Here is a 13,857-nt window from a genome sequence, read left to right as displayed (position 1 = left end):
GGGATATCCTCCGCTCCTGAAATCTTTCAAAGGGAAATGAGTTCTCTCCTGAGTGACCACGTGGGCACAGCGGTCATCATGGACGACATTCTAGTGTATGGAGGAGCATGATCAGCGTTTAAGTTGTGTGCTACAGGCTATCAAAGAGTCTGGGCTAAAGCTGAATAAAGAAAAATGTCATTTTAGGAAAACTGAATTATGCTACTTTGGGCATATCATCAACGGGGATGGCATCAAGCCAGACCCCGAGAAAATTTGTGCTATTGAACAGATGAAAAGTCCTTCTGATGTACATGAGCTGAGACAGATATTGGGCCTTGTAAACTACGTGGGCAAATTTCTTCCAGATTTATCAACAGTTTTACACCCTGTCACAGAGTTGCTTAAGAAAGACGTTGCCTGGGTCTGGGGACCTTCACAAGAAAAAGCTTTCCTGCAGGCCAAGTCCCTGCTGGGGTCTGCCCCTGTGCTGGGGTTCTACGAACCTTCAAAAAGGTCTGTGGTTAGTGCCGATGCAAGCAGTTATGGGTTGGGGGCTGCACTCCTGCAGTTAAATGAGAATAAACTACAGCCCATTGCCTACTGTTCCCGCACACTGACGGCTGCGGAGTCAAAATACGCTCAAATTGAGAAAGAGTGCCTGGCTGCAGTTTGGGCCTGTGAGCGCTTTCAGCGTTATCTAGTGGGTTTGGAGAAATTTAGTCTGGAAACTGACCACAAACCGCTAGTCCCTCTAATCAATTCTTATGACATTGACAAAACACCCTTGAGATGCCAGAGACTGCTCAGGTTCAATGTTCAGGCAGTGCATGTGCCGGGGAAACAACTGGTTGTGGCGGATACACTATCCAGGCTCCCGCTGGCTGCTGCTGAAGAATCCTCCACAAAATCGGATGTGAAAATGTATGTTGATTCAGTTCTGGTCTCTAAGTCCATTTCTTCAAGGAAACTGGAAGAGATAAAGAAAGAGACATATCTGGACACAGATCTGCAAGAAGTTATAAAGTACAAAAAAGAAGGCTGGCCCGAGAGCCGGGCAGCCTGGATGTCTTTAAGTGCTTACCAGCCAGAGAGGTCGCAGCTCACGGAGCTGGAGGGGTTGGTGCTGTTCCAAGACCGCATTGTAATTCCTGTCAGCATGAGGAAGGAGATGTTAAACAGGATTCACGATGGCCACTTAGGCATTACAAAGTGCAGAGAAAGAGCAGTTACAGCTGTGTGGTGGCCTGGGATCAGCTCCGACATTGCAAATCACGTGTCTAAATGTGCCTTTTGCCGGGAACGCCTGCCTACTCAGAGAAGAGAGCCCTTGATTTCTACTCCGCTGCCTGCAGGGCCGTGGCAGAAAATAGCTGCTGATTTGTGTGAACTGCACGGGAAAAAGTTTCTTGTTGTGATCGACTACTATTCCAGGTATTTGGAAATTGCACCCCTGAATGATATCACAAGTCAGGCCATTATCATTCGCCTGAAGAGCTTGTTTGCCCGCTGGGGCATTCCAATGGAGCTAGTGAGTGATAATGGTATGCAGTTCGCTTCTACAGAGTTCGGTGCTTTCAGCAGGGAGTATGATTTTGTACATTCCACATCAAGTCCATATTATCCACAGGCCAACGGAATGGCTGAAAGGGCAGTTCAAACAACAAAATTCATTCTAAAGCAATCTGAGCCGTACCTAGCCCTCTTGTCATACAGGGCGACGCCCATTCAAGCCACCGGGTTTAGCCCGGCACAGCTGATGCTAGGACGCCAGATTCACACCACTTTACCCTCAGTGGGTGTCTTCAAGCCGCCTGGCCCTGTTCCTCGGGACGAAGTCCTTAGGAGGGATGAAGAGGTCAAAAAGGGTTATCGTTTCTTCTACGACAGGAGACATTCTGTCAGGCCTTTACAGGAACTGAAAGCGGGCCAAAGTGTCAGAATTAAACTGGATGATGAGAAGAAATGGAAGACGCCTGCTACGGTAGTGGGCCGCTCTCCAGAACCAAGGTCTTACACAGTCCTTACGGAGGGAGGGGCGGTTACACGCCGTAACCGAAGACATCTTCAGCCTGTACCTGAGAGTCTGGAACCGGATACCTCAGTACCACCGCCGGTGGGATCCCCTGTTCTAAGAGAGGTGCCTTCCCCTCAGCAAGATCACAGCGGGGATATATCTTTGCCTCCAGCAGACTCTAATTCACCATCTTCTGTATCAGAGGACTGTTCATGCAAAGTTACATCAAGCGGAAGAGTGGTGAAACTTCCGGCCCGATATAGGGACTGACTTTAGCTAGAACAGTGACTGGAAGTATTGGCAGAATAATCCCATGGTCACTGTGGACTAGGGTAGTCTACCCCGATGTCCAAGTCAGGATGTAATTTATTTGTTTATGTTTTCTAACCTATTTGTTTATATAATGTTTGAAAAAAATGTTGTTGTATACTCTGTTCGTATACCTTGTTATTTTTTATATGCAAATGTATGCTTCGCCTTTGAAAAAGGGGAAGATGTGATGAGAGCAGGATGTGATGTCACTAGTTTGGGGGCGGGGCTTAGGTCCGGTGTCTGTGTCGCAGTTAGTTTAGTACAATCAACCTGACTAGATGTGAATTGCTATGCTCTGTAATAAAATAGAGTTGTACCATCATTGCTGTGTCCTGCATATGTCCTGCATCTCATGACACTAAGGTTAATTTTTATTGATGGCACCTGTGTTCTCAGATAATCAGCCGATTATTCAGATTAATTCTGGAGCTCTATTTTTTGCTTCCAGCATGGATGCCGTCCAGACACGCCCCCTCACCAACTCGTCTGCTTTTTAATGTGCAAGATAATTTAGAGTGCAATACACAGCTTTTTAAAATGCCAACAACATCCCTGATCTGTGAACGTGCACAGCTTCCGTCACAGATTGCAACAATGCATGCGCACAAAGATGGCGGTGCCCAGTATACAAATGCAGAGCTTTACCAGCTAGCACCTGTAATGGATTGCTGTATAGTAACATGGCACTATAGTTATTTATGTTCAGTAGTTTAATATCCCTTAGATTTTAAGTGTATATTATTTATTTATTTATTTATTTATTTATTTTATTTTTAGCAACAAGCACAAAAATGTGTGACTTTTATAGCATACATGTGAATATATTTGTATTGATTTGTATTTATAAGCATGTTATTGTAGAATTATGTGGCTATCTGCATATTTGATTCTATTTATGGCTGATTCTATCTGCTTATGTTCTCCTTGGTGATGTTGGGGGTTTCCAGTCTCATCAAATTTTAAGACATTTAATAAGAGTTCTAGAACAATAATAATAATGTCTAATCTAACTTAGTGTAAAATGAAGTACGTTTCTTTTGTTTTTTCAAACCTATGTAAATATTTACTCTGTATGGGAAAGAGGATTGTAAGTTCTTGGAATATTTAGAAAATAAATTCCTTGCATAATAATTATGGACCAAATTACGAGTGCTGCATTAACAATTGTGCTTGAGCGTTATTGGGTTTATTGCGGCTGTTTGTGCTCATTGGAAGTAGCACGCATATTACAAGTTGAAAGTAAATACAATTGCTTGAGCGCAATGGAATTTAACTCGAGTCGAGATAGTGCAAGCTCAGAGCTCTGGTTAAAAATGTCACAAAACACATCAAAAATACATTTCAAAGTACAGTTATATAATAAAAATGATTAAAAAAATATTGCATGGGGGGCGGAGCTTGCCACGCTATAGAGTAGACGCACTGCTACTAAGCTCCGGGAACTAAACTGCCCAAAATGTATTTATTAGTGGTTTTATTACCTTTATCCCTCATATCTCCACTCTCCCCTGCCCTAGTATACCTCCCGCAGCTGGGGATTAGTGAGTACAGAGGGAAAGAGTGCTTAGATTCCCTAACTACACGGACCGGATCATCATGGGGCCTCCTCGGACTCCTTTTTTTGCACCAGTTGGCAGAGAGCATCTACAGAGCCTGTCCGGACCCTCCAGAAACTGACATCCGACTCTGAGTGTGACTGCTGCGGTCTGCAGCGGATTCAACTTGAAGCAGGTCCCAAGGTTTGTGAAGTGCCAGTTTGGGGACTACTGGCAACTAAGGCGACGCCATAAGATGATTTACATGTGACCCTTACATACCGCAACAAGCCGGGTTAAGGTGACAACTTCCAATCCTCCAGGCTACACACGAGGTGCAGAGGATCAGTAGCCACACGCTCCGGATCACAGTAGGGAGCCTCTCACTGCAACACTTCTTACTGCGCACCGAACTCATCCCTGTTATAGCAGAGCTCTCACATAGGAAGTCATGTAGGGGTGAGTCTGCACACATCTTTCAGGTAATGCACGTGTGCTCAGTAGTCTTCCTTACTCATCCCACATAGATCTAAGCCCTCTCAGACATATCATAGGGCAAATATGAGTGCCTGGACTGTTCTTTTAAAGCACTTCTGCCCCAATCAGTGGTCTATATACAAGAGCACTCAGCTCCATCATACTATTCTTACCCTTCCACAGAAAAGGAAGCCTAATACTTCTCTATATGGCTCTGAACCTTATATTTGAGTCTTGCCTTCTGCATATATAGTGATCCAGTTACCATTTACTTAAGTCACGACATCTTACTATCAGTAGTTCTGCCGGAGTCTGACATAAGGACCCCACCTTCTACAATCTACCTTACATTTTAAGTTAGCAAGACATTTAATCACCTACACATGCTGCCCTCTCTCCTCCCTTTCCTGTCGGCCCTTGTTGCCACGGGTCATATCCTAAGCACCTTTTCCCACACCTGCCCAGAGAGAGCACCTTCCCCAGGAGAGAGACAGGTTGTATATAACTCTCAGGGATCCCCCAAGTAAGTTAGATCCCGAGAAATAAGCTTGGCGATTGCCACCTTTCTTATACCGCACGCTTTCAGATTAAGATGATGTGCTAGTGGTGTGGCTGCAGGGGGTGCCAGATCTGATTTCTCCACCTGTTACCTACTAAGGGAGTCTATCTACCTTATCCCTTCAGAACACACCTAACAGCCTGGTGTCTCTTGTTTCTACAACATGCCTCACTATCAAAAGAAGAAACCAAAACACTCTGATGCTCCAAAGAGAATCCTATCAGATCACTTTATCAGCAAAAGTTTCTATGAACAAGACATGTCTGATAATGACTCCAGAGAATCTTTAGTTTCAACAAGAGGGTCTCATAGAGCCACAGGTAATTCAGCAGAGTGGTTGGTCAGTGTCAACTCTTCTATATTAGACTCCATTAAGGAGCTGTCAGACAAAATGGATTCACATCACTCATCTCTCAAACAAGAGCTTAAAATGTCAGTATCAGAACTAAAAAGGGATATTTCTTCACTTGGAGAAAGAACAGAAACACTCGAGAGGAAACAGGAAGACCTCCATTTAGTCCACTCAAATCTTCTTGCCTATACCCAGTCCCTCTCTGAGATGATTTTGGAATTGAAGTCCAAGTTGGCAGACCTGGAGGACAGGTCCCGCCGGAACAACACTAGGATCCGTGGCATCCCGGAGGAAGTTGGTACTCCAGACCTCACTAAATATCTCATGGATCTGTTCAGAGAACTCCTTGGGCCCATACAAGACCAGGAAGCACTTTTATACAGAGCCAATTGGGCTCTTAGGCTGAGGAACTCTCCTTCAGGAATCCCAAGAGATGTCATCATTAGACTTCATTATTACACGTTTAAAGAAAAAAATTCTCAGAGCAGCATTTCAGAATAAAAACCTAAAGGAGCTTTTTCAGACCATCCAAATCTACCCGGACCTGTCTTCACACACCCTATCCAAGAGATGGTCATTTCAACAGGTCACTCAATGCTTACATCAAAATAACATCAAATACAAATGGGGCTTCCCAGTTAAGCTATACTTTCAATTTGAAGAACGCTCTTATTCCATCTCTACACCCAAACAAGGGATCAAGCTTCTACTTTCTACTGGTCTGCTCCACCCTTCAACTTTGCCAAAGGATGCTGCTGAAAATACAGAGACACTTAACCCCACAGCTTCAGTCTGGTGCCCACTACCACAGAGGTTTACCTACCAGTGCAAAAGGAAAGAAATTTCTCCCTCCTGGAAAAATCCTTGATTCCACACCTTGATGACCCAATACTCCGGAAGATATATTGCTCAGCTTATGGGTGCAGAATCATCCCCGGACAGTTTCACCCTCACCCATGTTCTGTGATGAGGACCCTTTATTGCTCTAATCACCTTTACACAGCATAGACGGAACTATAGATGTCTGGTAATATAACCTGATTGCTACGATCAATAGTTCATAAAGATGTTCTAGCTGCATTACTGTTAAATTTATTCTATGTTTGTATTCTTCTGTTAATTTTTATGTTTCTATCCCTCATACAGATGAGAGTTACAACTTTGAAATTAAGTGGATTTGTCCTCCTCTTCGTAGTTCTAATGGTATATCTACCCATCACATTTTATTTTATTATCACTTCCACCCGCATACCTCATAGTCTATGGCTCTAAACTTCCTTAGCTATGGCCACCATACTTAGAGTCCCTTATAATCTGCTACACAAATCTTATATACCAAACCTTTTTACACCATCTGGTCCCCCTGTCTAATTAATTTTATCTCCTACTACTGCCTCATATTACATACGCGCATGGGGGTTGCGTTGTCTTTCTCACCAGCCTTAATACCATTCCTTACTAAAGCTACAACCTCACATACAGCAGATTAGCTGCTTCGGAGGAGGACGTCCCCACTGTCATTCCTTTTCTTTTTTTTTTTTTTTTACCCTTAAGCTATCTGTTATATTATCATTTTATGCATGTGTTATGTATACATACTGTTCTCTAATGCCTATACTAGTAATATATAGCTCCACTATTGCTCTAGATACTCTAGCCATTATTGTTGTATGGACCTATTGATGAGCCTAAATTCCAAGACAAATAGCTTTGATTCCCCTATCACATAGATTAATATAATTATTATTATTATTATTATACTTTATTTATTAAGCGCCAACATATTCCGCAACGCTGTCCATGGATACGAATTATTTAAATAAGACAATACAAGACTTGTAAGATACAGGACAAAATTTACAAACACATACAGGAGGGAAATCTAGAAGGGTAGGAGGTTGAGAAACAGGAGGTGAGGACTGCAAGATTGATGTTAATACAGAGTTAGATGAGGGAAATGTTAGGTAGGTGAAATTAATTTATTATTGAGTTGTGTGGTAGGCTTCCCTGAACAGAAAAGTCTTCAGGGAGCATTTAAAGGAAGATAGATTAGGGCAAAGCCTGACAGCACAAGGGTGTCAGGCTCAATGTTTTGAAATCTAAAAGATATGATTTTATGAGCCAAATTAATTATGTGGGCCTCAACTGCTGGGATTAAAGATCTAAATTTATGTTTGTAGCAGATATGATACGCGGAAGCAACATACATTTCTGGAGGCAACTATGTTGATCAAATATATCAATAAGCTGGATTTGATGTAGTGGATGCGTTTTTTTAGTTCACCCTATTGCTGCCACATGTGTTAGTGTAACACTGAATAAGTGCAGCAGGGGAACAAACATACATTCCAGTTGAAATGGGGGTATAATGAGTATACAAATTACTGACAGTTAAACTAGACTGTAGAGCCACAGAGATTCATGTAACACCAAACAGAGTAAAACAGGAATATATACAGGGAGTGCAGAATTATTAGGCAAGTTGTATTTTTGAGGATTAATTTTATTATTGAACAACAACCATGTTCTCAATGAACCCAAAAAACTCATTAATATCAAAGCTGAATATTTTTGGAAGTAGTTTTTAGTTTGTTTTTAGTTTTAGCTATTTTAGGGGGATATCTGTGTGTGCAGGTGACTATTACTGTGCATAATTATTAGGCAACTTAAAAAAAAACAAATATATACTCATTTCAATTATTTATTTTTACCAGTGAAACCAATATAACATCTCAACATTCACAAATATACATTTCTGACATTCAAAAACAAAACAAAAACAAATCAGTGACCAATATAGCCACCTTTCTTTGCAAGGACACTCAAAAGCCTGCCATCCATGGATTCTGTCAGTGTTTTGATCTGTTCACCATCAACATTGCGTGCAGCAGCAACCACAGCCTCCCAGACACTGTTCAGAGAGGTGTACTGTTTTCCCTCCTTGTAAATCTCACATTTGATGATGGACCACAGGTTCTCAATGGGGTTCAGATCAGGTGAACAAGGAGGCCATGTCATTAGATTTTCTTCTTTTATACCCTTTCTTGCCAGCCACGCTGTGGAGTACTTGGACGCGTGTGATGGAGCATTGTCCTGCATGAAAATCATGTTTTTCTTGAAGGATGCAGACTTCTTCCTGTACCACTGCTTGAAGAAGGTGTCTTCCAGAAACTGGCAATAGGACTGGGAGTTGAGCTTGACTCCATCCTCAACCCGAAAAGGCCCCACAAGCTCATCTTTGATGATACCAGCCCAAACCAGTACTCCAACTCCACCTTGCTGGCGTCTGAGTCGGACTGGAGCTCTCTGCACTTTACCAATCCAGCCACGGGCCCATCCATCTGGCCCATCAAGACTCACTCTCATTTCATCAGTCCATAAAACCTTAGAAAAATCAGTCTTGAGATATTTCTTGGCCCAGTCTTGACGTTTCAGCTTGTGTGTCTTGTTCAGTGGTGGTCGTTTTTCAGCCTTTCTTACCTTGGCCATGTCTCTGAGTATTGCACACCTTGTGCTTTTGGGCACTCCAGTGATGTTGCAGCTCTAAAATATGGCCAAACTGGTGGCAAGTGGCATCTTGGCAGCTGCACGCTTGACTTTTCTCAGTTCATGGGCAGTTATTTTGCGCCTTGGTTTTTCCACACGCTTCTTGCGACCCTGTTGACTATTTTGAATGAAACGCTTGATTGTTCGATGATCACGCTTCAGAAGCTTTGCAGTTTTAAGAGTGCTGCATCCCTCTGCAAGATATCTCACTATTTTTGACTTTTCTGAGCCTGTCAAGTCCTTCTTTTGACCCATTTTGCCAAAGGAAAGGAAGTTGCCTAATAATTATGCACACCTGATATAGGGTGTTGATGTCATTAGACCACACCCCTTTTCATTACAGAGATGCACATCACCTAATATTCTTAATTGGTAGTAGGCTTTCGAGCCTATACAGCTTGGAGTAAGACAACATGCATAAAGAGGATGATGTGGTCAAAATACTAATTTGCCTAATAATTCTGCACACAGTGTATACAACTCAAGTGCCTATTAAAATAACTTAATGCTGAGTGAGAGAGGTGAAGTACGTAAACTAGCAGAGCGGAGAGTACAAAAGCACAAATTTAGGTGAGAGAGGAATAATCCCAAGATCCAAAATAGTTGATGTATGGAGATATGTGAACAGCATTCACACAGAAGGTTCAAAGCTGTAGTTAGGTTATATTATTCAGATAGAAGTGAACAGCGTTCACAGGTATAGGCAGACTGTAGATAAGGTAATGGTCTACAATACTAAGCAATGAGGAAATGGGCAGGTGGAGCTTATATAGGGAGGAGGATAAGTGTACAAAGTCTTAAAGAAACAGTAGTAGAAACATGTTTGTTGGAAGATGGGAGTAAACCTGACAGAGGGAGAGTGTTCCAGAGGGTAGGTGCTGCATGACAGAAGTCCTGCAGTCTAGCATGAGAGGAGGTGATAGTTGTGGATGCAAGGAGCAGGTCATTGTTGGATCTTAGTGGACTTCTCACCCGTGCCATGCCCCTTAGTAGGTCTTGATACCTTCCTCTTTTAATCCACAGCCTATCTCTAAAATCTAGACTGTCATATCGTAACTATACGCCGCAGAACACGTATCCCACTACTTATATCTAATATGACTTTATCTATCTTACCACCTATACTTTCCACTCTCTGCCAGCATGGGAGACAGCCTAATAGCCCATCCTTGCTTGAACTCCTGATCTTACTTGTGAATAGTACTCTTAGATCCTACAGATCAGTAGTTCAGATTTTAGCTACACCATCAAATCTGTACCCGTTTTAGATATTTTACTCGTCTCACTGATAACTACCATGCCTCAGTACTACACTTAACTTCCATATATGACAGATGGCTGACAGAGGTGACTCTACTATTTATTTATTTTTGCACGCTCACCACTATCACTCTTATGTGCAAAAGTTTCTACGAATGTGAATTTATCTTATTTTATGTTGTGCATAACTCATGTATTGTACTGTTACTACATGCCATGGATTTACTGTAACCCTTATATAGATCTCTTAGTAAGCTCTAACCTGAATGTCAATATCTTTGGCTTATTCTCCCTCCCTCTAGGACATAGCACACTTTTCCTTACTCACCCCAGGTGGAAACTCCTTTTATCCCCCTACCCCTGGCACCAGCCCCCTCCCTCCCTATGAGCCTTCAGACACCTCAATCCGGTACGCACCTGCTTCTACTAGCTTAACCCTCCCCAACTCAGGAGGATACCCTAGCCCAATCCCCCTACCCTACAATAATACCCAAAGTCCTTGGTTCTCTCCATCAGATTAAACCTACAGTGTACTCCCAAGTATACTCTATTTATAATACATTCACAGCTCCCCCCCATTGACCCCCCCTTTACTTATGAGTGGTTCTTGCCCGCTGAACACCCCTTCCCTGCTCTAACTCTATATAACATATTAGATAATATATTTCTTGAACTGCTTATCATGTAGAATCCCTTTTTTCCCCCTTTCTCCCTTCCTTTTCAAACCCTCCCCGCCCCTCTCCCACTGTAATGGCACAAATACACGTGTTTTAGATAAGCTAGACACTTACTATGCCATATGGTCACCGTTGATTGAAAAATTCAATGGTTAAAGGACCAGTCAACACAGTAGATTTGCATAATCAACAAATGCAAGATAACAAGACAATGCAATAGCACTTAGTCTGAACTTTAAGTGAGTAGTATATTTTTTTTCTGACAATTTTAAAAGTTATGTCTTTTTCCACTCCCCCTGTACCATGTGACAGCCATCAGCCAATCACAAACGCATACATGTACCATGTGACAGCAATCAGCCATTCACAAATGCATACATACTTATTCTTGCACATGCTCAGTAGGAGCTGTTGACTCAAAAAGTTTAAATATAAAAAGACTGTGCACATTTTGTTAATAGAAGTAAATTGGAAAGTTGTTTAAAATGGCATGCTCTATCTGAATAATGAAAGTTTAATTTTGATTGAGTGTCCCTTTAAGATTCTTAATACACATGTGCCCTTCAAGTCCCTACCTCCCTCCACCCCTCCTCTCCTCCACTAATGAGCCCACCCCCTCTCCCCCTCCTTATCTCTTCCTTATCCCCTCTCCTCCCTCTTCCCCCCCCTTTTTTTCTCTGATCTACGAGAGGTGCAGAGCTATAAGGTATAATAGTTTAAACTGAGAAATAATCCTAGTATCCTTGGGCCCCCCCAATCAGAAGTTCCTTGAACAACAACTCCTCCAGCCTTACCTCATTTGCCTTAGGTCTATATATTGTCTACTGAGCAAGTCTTATTACTACATATCCTTGAAGCCATTGTTGACAGAATTTTGATTTCTTTTGTTATTTTTATGTATTCACCCATGTTTGTTGTTGTTGTTGTTGTTGATTACTCCTGCCAAAGGATATAGATAAAAATGTGATTGTTCCAGTATATGTACATCCCTGCGTGGATAAACTATATGCTCTTTGTCGGAACCCAATTCTCTCAATAAAAATGTATTTAAAAAAAAAAAAAATGTATAAAAATGTTATAACAACTCAAAGATATGAGGTCTCAGGTGTTAGAAAAATAAAAGGACTGCAAAGGACTTTACCATAGAGAAACATACATACACATGTCTAAATATGTATATTTGTGTATGTGTATGTTTACATATATACATATATATACAAATATATATATATATATATATATATATATATATATATATATATATATATATATATATATATATGTGTGTGCAAATTGTATGTGTTTATGTGTATATATGTATTTACAGACATATATATATAAGTGCAATGGAACCATTTGAAGTCAGGTAAATGCACATGTATGCAATATTAATATTTAATGAAGTGTTTATGTATTTACTGTAAATATTTCATATTCCAATGTTCTTCACATAGGGGAATCTATTCTATGTATTTTTAAATAGATACACCATCAGTTATATGTTGAAATATGTGTTTATAAATAAATAGAACATATTCTTCTATGTGAAGAACACGATTGAAGTGTGGATTTTCACACTCTGTTGAATTCTATGGGAGAATACGGTAACGAGATTGTGATATTCAAAGTTTGGCATTTTTTGCATGTCTGGTTAGGGCACAAGCAAAAACTATTTACTTTTAACTTGTAATACAAGCACTACCAGACACGCACAAAAATCTTACTTCTAGCAGAGTTAACGCGCAAGTGATAAATAGTGCTCCACTCATAATTTAGTCCTATGTTAAGTAAATAAGATGCAACACAGTTTACTGAAATAACAATTTTGTCATTTATGTTTATTATAAATTGCTTCAAGAGTCAAAGTGAACAAAAAAAAATCAGATAATCTTCAATACTTGATATTAAAATATGGAGTGGTTAGGTTACATACCGATGTATTAAAGTGCCATAAAACAGGTTAAGATCTGTGCATATCTTAAAAAGGCTAATTAAGTAAAAAATAGTTTGCATTAAAAAAAATGTTTAAAAATTGTTGGAAAGTATTTTTAAATAATTTTCAAAAATAAGCAAAAATACTTAAACAGCTATGCTGTCTGGACATTGTGCTCCTCCCCCCTTATCAGTGTTTAGACACAGGCATTGTATTTCAACTGAGTTCACAGCTTCTATGTATGCTCCAGCAGATAATCCCTATGCATTTTTGTATTCTACCAAAAGCAACAATATATATAGATACAGCCATAAAAGGAATTGTGTGTGGAGGGGGGAGTTAAAGCAATACAATTCAGAAACTTAAAAATAAAGGGTTAATAGCAAGGCACTGCAGTATAAATTTGCAGGTAAAGTAATTAATGTACATATTATATTTTGTCTCTGTCTCAACTTGCATTATGTCCCTTTAAAGAAGATTTGTGTGATAAGTACATCAGGCACTGGCTAATGTGTGCAAAATAGGGGCAGAACTACCATTGGTGCAACATGTGCAATGGCACCAGTGCCCAATGGCTTGGGGCATTTTGTGGAGTTTTTACAACTTTTTAATGTGTGATTTTCAAATTCAAGGTTATTATAATCCATTAGAAAAACATTAGTAAACCTACGTATTGCATGTTTGATTTTTTGTTTTTGCTGTTTTAAAGGCTCTCTTATATTTCATTAAGAGAATCCAACCTATGATTACCAATTCATCAGAAAACTCTTTTCAAGCAGATTTTAGCAGGATTTTGTTTACATTTTCTGACTCAACATTCTTGACATGTTCTAAATTAATTGTATCCTGTTCAAAGAGGCATTTATTGACTATTTGCATTTATGCGCGCTTAGCTCACATGTTAATAAGAAAGATCATTTCCTAATTTAATAGAAAGAAAATAACAAACATATATCTTAAAGCACACTTTGTACTATAAACTTGTATCAATAATGATTTTATGTTTTGTTTTATTAAATATATTTTGCATCCTTGAAGGTCTATGAAAAACCTGCAAAAACCCTTGAAAAGCCTATAGAATGCTTGATTCTTATAGAGTTTCAAGTATTTAACAAGTTATCTCTGCTATATTTAATTGATAATTTAAGATGTTGCACTAATTCAAATTGGACTGGCTTAGAAAAAGAACAGCACAATCTGAGCTTGCATG

At 40.2% G+C, this 13,857-nt stretch overlaps 1 protein-coding gene across 9 annotated transcripts in view; it reads right to left on the bottom strand.

Annotated features, from left to right (window-relative positions):
• Positions 1 to 13,857, bottom strand: part of MLIP (muscular LMNA interacting protein) — an 868,816-nt gene that overhangs the window by 285,265 nt on the left and 569,694 nt on the right. The gene's annotated exons all lie outside the window — the stretch shown is intronic.

The sequence above is a fragment of the Bombina bombina genome, chromosome 4 (genome assembly GCF_027579735.1).
Source record: "Bombina bombina isolate aBomBom1 chromosome 4, aBomBom1.pri, whole genome shotgun sequence".
Classification (NCBI taxonomy): Eukaryota; Metazoa; Chordata; class Amphibia; order Anura; family Bombinatoridae; genus Bombina; species Bombina bombina.
The sequence above is the reverse complement of the archived record's forward strand: the minus strand, read 5'-3'. Positions and strand labels throughout refer to the sequence as shown.